Here is a 10,800-nt window from a genome sequence, read left to right on the forward strand (position 1 = left end):
TTCTCAAAGGATAAACACAAATATTATTATAAAAAGAATTTAAAATCTATTTCTGTAAGTTATTTGACAAGTTATTCCCAGTAACCATATAGAAAAAGTGATATATGATCTTAATAGAAAAAATTGTTTACTAGATATTCTAAAAGCCTTTTTAAAACCAAGTATGACTTTATTAATCAATAGTATAAACCTTAAAACTGTCATTTATCAAAATTAAGGAATTTAATTAGTATCAAAGTACCTAAAAAGCCTTAAAAATATGATACATACATACATATACATACACACACATATAGATAGATAGATAGATAGATAGATAGATAGATAGATAGATAGATAGATAGGAAGAAAGAAAAAAGAAAGAAAGAAAGAAAGAAAGAAAGAAAGAAAGAAAGAAAGAAAGAAAGTAAGTTTTAAACAGAGGTTACCAAAAAATACAATACAGATAGGATGATCAAGAGAAAGATGAGAGAGACAAGTGGGAGAACAACTGAGTCTAAGAGTAAATGCAAACGTGTAGAACTACTGATTCATAGAGAAATGAGGGTAATGGAAATGACTTGTATCTGCCTCACAACATAAACTCAAAATCTAAATTCCACATTGGCCAGACACTCAAACAGGAGAAAGAAAAATACTGAAGTTAAAACATAAAGTCAGAATCAGAGAGAATATATTTGGAGCATATGTGATAGTCTTTATATATATTCAGAGATGAATTGATATCAAAAATTTATTTAACTAAACTAAAAATGAATTTAAGACACAAAATGCCAATGCCATGTGAAAATCTAAAGGCATTTCATGAGGAAATAATTTGAATATTATAAATATATGATAGATGCTTAAAAAACTACAAATTAAGAAACTGAACATAGAATAGAGCCTTCAATCTCAATTTAGCCTTTATAGAGCTATGATCAAACTTGAAAATCAGACACTAGGGAAATATCTGGATATCTACAAAGATGACACCAACTAACAATCTAAGCAACAGAGGAGAGGCTACCTTAAATGCCCTCCCCTGATAATGAGATTGATGACTGACTTATATGCCATCCTATAGCCTTCATTCAGCAACTGGTGGAAGTAGAAGCAGACACCCACAGCTAATCACTGAACTGAACTGGAATCCAGTTGCAGAGAAGGACAAGTGATGAGCAAAGGGGTCCAGACCAGGCTGGTGAAACCCACAGAAACAGCTGACCTGAACAACAGGGAGCTCTTGGTCCCCAGACTGATAGCTGGGAAACCAGCATGGGACTGATCCAGACCCCAGGAACGTGGGTGTCAGTGAGCAGACCTTGGAAATCCATGGGGTCTCCTGTAGTAGATCAGTACTTATCCCTACCATAGGTGTGGACTATGGGAGCCCATTCCACATAGAGGGATAATCCCTGAGCCAACACACATGGGGGTGGGCCTAGGCCCTATCCCAAAGGATATGACAGACCCTGAAGAACCCCTAAGGAAGACCTCATCCTCTCTGGGGAGCAGATGGTTATGTGATAGGTATGGTTTTAGTTGGGGGGGGATAAGGGATGAGGGGAGGGAGAGGGAACTGGGATTGTCATGTAAAACAATCTTGTTTCTAATTCAAATAAAAAATAAAGTAAAGGGAAAATATTGATGAATACATGGAGCCTTGAGAATGTATGGAACTAGTAGGTTTATAATATGAAAACCTTAAGGAAAATCAATATAATTAGAAATATATAGATATAGGTGAGTGTGTGTGTGTGTGTGTGTGTGTGTGTTTGCACGCGTGCACACGCTTGTGCATGCATTCAAGTGCATCTAATGGCCTAACCAGTCTATACCTAAGGAATAACAACAGGAATTCTTTATAGTAAAAAATTTTCTAAATGGGGCTGGAAATGGCTCAAAAGTTAACCCACTGGCTTTTTACAAACATATGTATCTGCCATTCCAAGAAATCCAATGCCATCTTCTGGTATCTAATGGCACAAAGCATGCACAAGGTGCACATACATAGATATAGGAAAAAAATTTAAATAATACATATTTTTAATATAACCAATACTGTTTCTAATAAAAAGAAATACAGAAACCACTTGCATTTTTGTCAACAAAATAATGAGATTTACCTTTATTCAATTCAGTACAATACTCCATAACAGAAAACATGACAAATTAATTGGAACTGCATTTATAAACATGGATGAACCACAAAACAATTTATTAAGCAGAGTATAAGATGTCAGAGCAGACGTTCTCATTATATACAGTTAAAACTATATAAAACTAAATATAGTGTCTAGAGATGTAAGTATAGGTACAAATATAGTAAAAATTATTATTGCCAGGCATGTTAGGACATATGTTGACTACATTTAGCTGGGAGACTGAGGCAGAAGGATTGCAATTTCAAAACCAGCTTAAAATATTCACAAAATTAAGCTGGGAGGTGGTGGTGCATGCCTTTAATCCCAGCACTCAGGAGGCAGAGATAGGCTGGTCTCTGTGAGTTCTAGGCCACATTGGTCTACAGAGTAAGTTCCAGGACTACCTCCAAAGCTACAGAGAAACCCTGTCTCAAAAAACTGAAAAAAAGAAAAGAAATATTCACGAAATTATATCTCATGAACTTTAAGAGAACAATTGCCACATGGAACAACGGAAGTATAGTTCTAAGTACTGCACAGCAAAGCAAAAATCACTAATATATTCTATTGCATTTTTACAATAAATCAATTTTTAATTTCTTATTTATTACTTCTATTTTTGAGATAATAAAATTGCATAATTTCCCCTTTCTCTTTCCTTCCCCTATATGCCCCTTTCCTCTCTCATATGCCCCTTCTTGTTCTCTTTCAAATTCATTGTCTATTTTTTCATTACTTGTTGTTACATGTAATATATAATATGCACACATAAATATATCCCAAATAACACTTATTCAGTCTTTAGCATGCTACTTGAATGTTTTCTGGAAGGACTATTTCTCTTATACTCTGCTTCAATTTTTATATTATTTCTGAGACTTCGATATTATACAAGACGAATATTAAGATGCCAGGTTGAAAAAAAAAAGTTGTTCTCCAAATCCCAGTATATCAAAAGAAAATGCACATATCCTAAAAAGAAAAATGAGTACAGTCCTCGAGAAGAAAAGATAACTGTGACCAAACCTGGAAGACAGAACTTATAGAAGAGACACTCGAATGGAACCAAATTGACAGTAACAACAGAGGGAAAAAAACCTCAGCCCAAACTGGCCTGAGCAAAAGCTAGTGCCAAGGTGAGAACCTTTCCTCCCACAGAAGCTTCAGAGAAACCTCAAGCTCAGAGTCAGCAAATTCAAAGGGCAGACATTCATGGGTACAATTAATTAGAAGACCATCAGTCAAAAGCAAGCACTGTGCCAGGACTGGCCCTCCTTCCTCCAACAGAGCAAGAAGAAGGCAGCTGTAAGCACTGGCATTTGCTACTGAGGATGACTCCTTCAGAACTATTTGCAAGAAAGGAGAATCTTTCCTAAGAGGGTTCTCAACTTAGGTACCCAGGTCAGAATGCAAAACAAAGGAATGTCCACCATGTCGGGAAAATAAATTAATATCATGTAAGTTACTAAAACCCAGGTGATATACTCTGAACTTGTCCCTGTGAGGAACTGTTTGATGTTTTTGGTGCAAAAATTTATGTTGTGAAGGTAAGGGATAATTAGTGATATATTCACGGACGAACAAGCAGAAAAAAATAAAACAATTCAAATAGGGGGCAAAAGGATAAAAGCAAGTGAGAACAAAATTACAAAGCTCTATAAGTCAAGCTCATGTGCTGGTGTGATCATAATAATGTACCTGAAAAATGAATTAACCAAAAATAAGAAGCAGCTATAATGGGGGAGGAGTGGGAAGCAAGGGGCTGATATAAGAGAACAAAACACTCATCGGTCAGCGTAGGAGGCAAACTCCACAGGCAATGGCTAAATATAAAAGAAAGAAATTGGAGGAAAGGAAGGGCACAGCTAATCATGGTATTTAGAGGCATGTGTGCGTAGCTAGTAGACTGCTGGAATCATTGCCCACTGTCTCCAGTGGGTTCGGGAATTGGCATATGGCCCTGTTGTTCTTGTGATAGGCTAGTAAATGTTTAAAATTTGTTCTCTGGGGAAAAAATGCCCAGATTTGTGGTATATGTGCCAAGAGACCCATACAAACTGGCAGTAGCCCACCAGTGTTTAGATCCAAGGTTGAAGCTTTTGTTACATTTGATGTTAAAACCTTATTCACATATTATTTTGATAAGCAATTTTAGTAGTTAATTTAATAGCTGAATGATTAAAAATACTTTAAAAGGTGCTTTCTCATGAAATAACTAAAATTATAAAATACTTAAGAATGCATGATTAGAAACAGGTTGAAGGTCAGTATGAAGACTGTGACAAACCTTCTCTGAAGATATTTTCTAAGACATGGAAGAAGCTTTCTCACACAACAGACTGTGTAGAATCAAGATGATGAAGCTCAGCCTAATCTAAATTTTTCAGCTAATTCTAAAACTTACTTGAAAGGGTAAGAAATACAAGGTAATCATTAAAAATTAGCACATGAACACTTTATTATATGTTTAAAATATAATAATATTATATTTACTTAAATATTTTATTAATAATTAAAATTTTAATGTGTTAATTCAGCCAATTGTGGTTATTAGTGATCAACGCAATACATTAATATAAGGCAAAAAATTAAGATCAATGGAAGATAATTTTACAACTGCACATATAGTTAATGCCTAATAAATGCAATCTTAAGATGATGATAAGAAAAAAATAGACTTGCCAAGAGTGTTGTGAGTGGGATAGAGATGTGTTTCAACAATGGAGCATTTGGACAGCACGAAGAAGACCATTAGTATAATCCTAAGGATCACAAATGCACAGAAATAACAATAAAATTCTAAGTGTTCTAATATCAGGAACAGCAGCATATAGACTTCTGTCCCATGCATTAGAAAGTCAGCTTAAATTCTGAAGACAAATAGTAAAGCAGTTTTTTAATTAGAAGGACTTAAAGTGCATATTTCTCTGTAAACTTGAAGTTAAGAACATCTTCCTAAATTAATCATAAAACTCCGACACCTTAAAGAGAAAGCTCACAGTGACATAAAATTAAAAGCAATCATTTCTATGAAGCAAAGCACAACACAATCAAAAATTAAAAGGGAAGTAGCAGATCTGGAACAAGAATCTGTAATATACATTGAGCTAAGATTTGCATGGCAGTTTCACAAGGCAATAGGAAAACCATAAATAATGGACAGAAGAGTCGTCCAAGGACATGGTCAAGCAACTAACAGAATCTATAGATAGATTAAACAATAGAGTGTATTTTAAATAGTTTCAAACTCATTAATAACTCAGAAAGTATAAACTAAAAAATACATTTTTAGCTGTTATATGGGCAAAATTGACAACATATGTCAATGTTATTTTTTATTTTTATACTGCAGATAGCAATGTGTATTTGCGCAATCTTTTACAGGTGAATTCAGCAATGTCTGTATAATGTGTTCTTTACAGTTTCTGATGGACAACATCCCAATCAGAGTGTGAAAACCTATTTGACTACATAGAGATGTAAATCTCCAGGGATTTCTCATTTTTCCAAATGTTATCTAAATAGATAAGATAATGAACTATTTTTTTTCCAAATTAAAACAGTTCTAGTCAGGTCTGAAATTTGATAGTATGATATTTGGATGTTCAGAATTCTCAAGATAATAATTATATCAGCTAGCCATTAAACACTTCACTGATATGATATCACTGATATCATCTTTCACTGATATGAATTTTAGTAATCATGTGATTTTTGTTATGTGCTTGTAGAACACATGGAAAAGAATGTTATACCAGTCTCCCACTGCTTGCTGTATGTCAAACTATGCTAAGCCAGCTATTGATGCTTTGTGTCAGAGCATAGATGTATTTATGATGCTAATATTGTATCCTCAGTTTGGAGATGAGGATACCAATGGTTAGAGAAATTGAGGAATTTGTTCAAGGTCTCACAGCTTATTACAAGGTATTTCAAGACCGGGTCTGGCTGTCTCAAAGGGTTCTAAACACTATGTTGTGCCTGTAAAATACAAGTGAAAGATGTTTTTCAGTGGGTAAAGAATGATGCATACAAACTGATTTATTATGAATTGCAATTTATAGAATTAACTAAAACATCAAAATCACTCATTGAAAAATTACATAATACAATCGTTCACTAAATTAACGTACAAAGTACTGTACAAACAAAAGACTTTTAAATATCCTCTCTATCTTCTAAGAGTACCTGTATTTGTTACCTTGACCAAAACACAAGTATTTATTCATTCATTCTTCCCATTCTTCACTAAATGTCCCCCTTTATATTACAATTTTCATACGATATATTCCATAATCCCTTGTTTAACTAGAACATTTAAGAGAGGATGCACCATGGCTGTTATCCTTTGTCTCTACATCAACCACTAGGTCATAATGAACTGAAGCATCTACCGATCAGTGATCCCTCTGGTCTTTTTCTCCCTAATCTGCCTATGACAATGAGCTTGCCAATGCCAGTTTGGAATCCTAGCTCTTGGACATGTTTGCCGAGGTGCTTGTTCGTTTTTATTAGTCCATTGTAGATGTTGGCTCTTCTCCCAGACGGGCTGCTTTGTTTTCCTTGCCTGTGATTGTTTGGACCATCTGCTTCAGTAGATCATCATTGTCCTCTTTAGGTTCTCCACTGAGAGTTGCTACAAGTTGGAGTCTTTCTTTATAAAGTCATGGCCACCTGCATCATATCAAATTCTCTAATTTTCTGCAGCTGACTTTTGCTTTTTGAAGGACTGTCTTATTTAAGGACTGGGATTTTTAAATCCTATGCACTTTCAAATAAATTCATTAGGTTTGTCGTAACTGTATCATCAGAATTACCACTAGTACATCCCCTAGCTTAATAAATACCCATGCCTCTGAAAGCAGGAAACTTGATAAAGCTTGACAGCATGGGTAAAGTGAGCTTGTGCTACCAAGTAACTAAGATCAGGGTATGTCAAGCCCAAAGGTTATCTCTAAACCTGAACAAACTCTTAGCACAACATGTTGAAGAAGGGGTTAATCAGAGAGAGATGAGTTTCCCTAGTTAGATAATAAAATTAGAGTCAGCAGCAGCAAGCAAGATCAGAAAAAAGAAGTATAAGCGACAAGACTTCAAAGAACAGAGATAAACAAGAGGCAAAAATCAAACACTTTCATGGTTTATAAGATAAACCTGGCCCCCATCTGTGGTCAGTGGCATGGGGAGAGAAAGTAGGATGTTAATAAGAACTACAACATAATATAGGTTGTGTTCATAAAAACCAAAACCAATATACCTAGTTCTGAAATCTTACAGCCCAGTTACCAAAGCTGGCCGATTAGGAAACCTTCGATCATTGTTCATATTTTAACATCTCAGTAATTAAGGAGATCCAGTGACCCTAACTGCTAATGGATGATCTCACTCTAGTTAAGTCTTAGCAGCCTAAAAGAAAAGATGAGTAATGTACACCAGAAAGCCAGAAAGACCATGAAAATGGTAGAGCTGTAGAAATCCGTGCTGAGCGTCTTCAGTGGAAGCATAATACATGGGTAACATATGCCAGCACTTGCTTTCCTACACCCGTGGCAGACATCAGCAGTCAACCACAACATGCTTTCCCACTGAACCCAAATGCAGTCTCATCATCTCCCTTGGCTCACACTTCACACACATTTACTAATTGATTAGAATTGGCATTCCATTGGAATTGAAATCAATTTGCTATCCTTGAGTTGCCCTTTCCTTTTCAGAGTTTGCAGTTAAGTTCCCATGGAAATTTTTAAAGGAATAGCATTATCTTCTGCAGGCAGATGGCTGTAGATTCCATCCCTATTAATGTGGGAAGAAGGTGACTTGCAAACACCAGAAGAGCTATGGAAATTCTGCTGACTGATGAGCACTTTTGTGGGCCAAAGAGTATTTTTTTTCCAGATCTTATCTAGAAGACAGTTCTCCAGATAAATTTCTTTAAAGATTTCCAAAGTGTCCTGAGTTAAACTTTTGTTTAAAAGGGATACAGAGACAAACACAGGGCGCTTTCACTTACATTCACTCAAAAATCCCAGAGGGCTGTTGCCAGAGTTTGGCTATTGAGTGGAATAGTCTCCTGAGTCTGTGAGCTCAAACACAATCCTTTCAGAGTGGAAATGAAGCTGGGCACAATTAGGCAGAAAACGGTATCTTTTAAGGAGAAAGAAGCTCTGTGCAGGCTGCAGTCCAAATTCAGTTAAAAAATAAGAAGAAAGTTTTTACCCTTGGACAGAGAAAGTGACCTTCAGTGGGTATAGCAAAACATAATGCTTTTAGGCATTGTACCCCTGGATTTTTCTTCCTCTCAAGGAGGAAGTGAAATTAATACACATTTTAAAATCTTACAAGTGCACTATAGCAAGCAAGCAAATTTTTTAAGTAAACATATTCTAAATTTAGCTCAACCAATATTCCCATAGATAAAAAAATCTAACCAAAATGTTCCCACAAGTCAAAGATTTTGATGTTTATTTTTATACATTTTGTTTTTAAATGTTTCAAACACATTTTCTCCCAATATTACTCTATTTATTGTTTTTAACCTTCTGACAGGTAAATGTGACAATATGTCTTCCTCTATATTCTCAATCTGTTTGACTTTTCAGTTGACCATGGAATTCACAGAAACTTTAACAGTTGTCTCACTAGTGAGGGAAATCCCATAACAACCTAGAATTTTAGATAATTTACTGACAATCTTGGTAAAGCTGCTGAATGTATTTAAATGAAAGAGAAAGACGGAAAGAGAGAAAGGTTCACTTGAAAGAAACTCTGAAGTGTTTTTGAGTTCAATAGCTATCCAAGCAAGTTGAGTGACATTGAATGTGATGTGAAATTTTAGGCCAAAAAGCAATAAAGGCTTGTGTGTGTGTTCATCCTTAAGGATTTGTACCTCCAGCCTCCTGATTGCTGTCATTCTCATAACCTTTGAAGAAATACACACCACAGACTCGGGTTCCGAGTTCACCTCTATGTCAGTGACACAGCATTTTATTTTCCTATTTCGAACTCTTATTCAGCAATTGAAGCTCGTGCCTGAGAAACTGCCTCCTGCTTGACTGTTTCAGATAGATAAGACCTCTAGCCTGGTTTGTAAATGAATGGTTTAAAAAAGTTAATTCTCAAGATTGTAATTATAGCCTCAAAAATTGTTTGCATGCATAGTAATATGGGAATTGTGAAGAGCAAAATTCAATTCTATCCTTAGTACAGACTTACAGAAATTATTTGTCATGTAGTACTTCAATATTGCCTAGTAAGAGAGTTGAACTTGTAAATTTGAGAGTTCTCCATACTTAAAACTAGTGAGATGATCTGGGATTTGGTGGGAGGAAGTCTTTGTGTATGCATGCTTTCCTGTTAAGTAAGCAGACTGATACAAGTGCTGTCATTTTCTGCACAATTTCCATCTTCAAGCAAAGGCACAACAAAGTGAGGCTGTCCTCTTTGGAAAGAAATGCTCTGGAAAATCTCTATAATGCAAAGAGCTGTGCAAGAAAGAATTCTCTTAAAGGATGTTATTCCTATGACCGTATAATTTAATGCAGATGTGCCTGGCTGGTGGGTTTCGAAAGCCACAAAACAAAACAAACAAACAAAACAATTTCATTTCCATCCAGCATATGAGATAAAAAACTGAACCTCCCATGAGATGAATTTAAACATAACCTCAGACCCAACTTTAGACCATTTAGATATTCCCAAATGGTGAAGCAGAGGGTCCAAGTATGAAGAGAAATCCTTAATTCCAAGTGCTTTCCAGTAAAGATTTGTTCATGAATTTTTAAATTGTCCAAATACTTCCTATGCAAACTAGAAAAGTACTTAAATTTAGTACAAGCAATAAGGTGTTTTCTTAAGCAAACCTCAAGGTTCTATGTACCTGAGAAAGGAAGTTAAACGGGTGTATGCTGCCATGTGCTCATCTCTGTCAAGGCACACAAGGATCAGCTTGGTAAGCTGTGTATCAGGAATCATCAATCCTTCCTTCTGCTCTTAGGTGAAATTAACTGGGAGTTTCTTTTTACAAATGCGCAAAAGCTACTAAATAACCAATTAGATAGTATGTGATGCGTTTGAACAATCGAGAATTCAAGTGACTTTTAGCAAGTCACTAGAACTTGCTGAGGCTAACATGCTGTCCGGTAGGAGCTTATCATGGAACACTGGAACACCTGTATGAACTTTGACATTGCTACAAATGTAAGCACAGAAGTTTACTGTCTGAACATCAGTGGGGATATCTTGTTTTTTCAACTGGTATCTGTATTTTAAAACATTATGGTCATTTAGACTTCATCATTATTAATGGCTCTGTGTAAGTTGTTTGGCTATGCATACAAGTACATAGCCACAACATTAATTATTCTTTAAAATTCTAATAACTATTTTTACATACTAGACACATGCATTCACTACAGTTTGAAAAGGACTTCTCTCCATGTACACCTACAGCAAAAGTTAATATAAACCAAAGAACGAAAAGGTGTCTGCCCTGGTATAAAAACATGATGGTTCCTTTCCATTTGTCCTTCCTTGTCACAGTCTCCTTCTAAGTAAGCTGTGGCTCAAAAAGAGGATATCTGAGGGAATTTCTAACAAACTAGAAAACTTCTAGGATAGGTGAAAGTTCTATTTTATGATTTCAATTCCATGCCATGGAAGTCCTTCCCATAAGAGT

Source organism: Cricetulus griseus (assembly GCF_003668045.3).
Source record: "Cricetulus griseus strain 17A/GY chromosome 1 unlocalized genomic scaffold, alternate assembly CriGri-PICRH-1.0 chr1_0, whole genome shotgun sequence".
NCBI classification, from domain to species: domain Eukaryota; kingdom Metazoa; phylum Chordata; class Mammalia; order Rodentia; family Cricetidae; genus Cricetulus; species Cricetulus griseus.